Raw genomic sequence first — 1,799 nt, forward strand, 5'->3', positions numbered from 1 at the left:
GAGAGAGAGAGAGAGAGCAGAAAGGAAGGGAGGGCTGAGCTGGCAGCCTGCCCAGACTGAATGAAAGAGGGGAGGTCTATGGACCACTGGAAGGAGGACATTGTGTGTGTGTGTGCCTGTATGTGAATGAGTACCCCTGTGTGTATTTGCTGGACTGTAGCATTACAATTTGTGGAAACACTTGAAGGTAAGTTATTAAACCTTATGGGTCATTCAAATAGGCACAGCTCAGGCAGGCATGGTGCCTGGATGACAGCAAGGCAGGTGATTAAAAGAGATATGTGGCAATCAAACACAGTTTAAGAACATGACAAATAATAGATATAACCATCAAGGAATTACTTGTCTGTGATACAGGATGGGAATCTGAATTCCATGCCTTCAGGAAAGCAGGAAATGGTGCTTCATTCTGCTGAAGGGAATCTGTTGGTAGAGGTCACCCTCTAGTGGCAGGATCTGACTTCTTCAGATATATGTGATTTGTCTTGTTCATATGTGATACTGGTGTCATGCCTGAAAACCACCAGAAACCATCATCATCATGGTCACACCCGTCGTCTACTTCTGTGACTAGAGTCTGCCACAAGATGCAACGAAAGAACAATCAAAACTTCTTTCTACTTTGGTTTAAATCCGGAGTGTGGAGAGGTGCCAGTTTTCCTCTTGGGCCTCTTGCCCTTAAGCTAGGCACTGAACCCCCATTTGCTCAGGCCACCTGTCCATGGGCAGCCCCCTCGCTCTGACACATCTCCATTAATGCTTGGGGATAGGCAGGCTGTTTATGACAGTGTGTTGGTATAGGTGTTTGTGCATGTGTGTGTATTTAGGGCCTGTGTGTGTAATGTGTAAAATAACAAAAGGGTCAAAAAAGTAAATTTTCCTTCGATAGAATAATATTGGTATGCTTTCTTTCCTTAGCATTGTCGTTGTGAGCATGTTAGCATGCTGGCTTTAGCATTTTAGCTCAAAGCACAAAGCCTCACACTCAGAGCTGCTAGCATGGCTATAGACTGTTGTTGCTGTGCTGTGTGTTCAGTGTTTTCTTCATAAATGTTCCAGAATATTTATATTCATAAACATTACACTGTAACTGAACAGAATCAGTCTCCTTCAAACACTGTCCTTTACATTTGAGGATTTAATTGTGGACCTCTACTATAGGCCTTTTTCCACAGATGACTTTTCCTGTTATGTACCTACTGTTTATGTTATTTAGTTACTGGAATTTTTAAAAATATTTCTCCTTTTTAATACTGCATACCACAGTTTGATTTTTTCAAATACAAGTACTATTCTCATGTTTACTAAGTGCTGGATTGTATGGTGTAACTTTGTTTAATTCACTTTACTTTAATTCAATTTGTATCCAGTTAAATAAAGTTGTGACAGTTATGTATTTAAGTGACAAAGATCCTTATAAGTTCACAAGTATAATGTTTTTCCCCCCTCATGTCTGATAGCTCCTTGTATAGAAGACTGCTCACCAGCAGAGGAGGACTCTTCTCATTTTCTGAATACCAGTAGAAGAATGTCAAACAGTTCTTGTTCTCCAAGACTTCTGGCTTCACTGGAATACTTCAGACCATCTGCAACTACTTCAAAACCACCACAACTATATCCACTGGAATTTCACTGCAAAGTCCTTACCAGTATGACTGCGGGAAACATGACTCAAGCACCACAAGGGCTCACATTCAGACTGCAGAGGTTTAATGTGGTCATTTCAGGGAGGTAAAGTACACTGTGAAGAAATGTTTTTTTTTCATGGAAATGCAGTATCCAGATTATACACATACATA

The sequence above is a fragment of the Sander vitreus genome, chromosome 1 (assembly GCF_031162955.1).
Source record: "Sander vitreus isolate 19-12246 chromosome 1, sanVit1, whole genome shotgun sequence".
In the NCBI taxonomy this organism is placed as follows: Eukaryota; Metazoa; Chordata; class Actinopteri; order Perciformes; family Percidae; genus Sander; species Sander vitreus.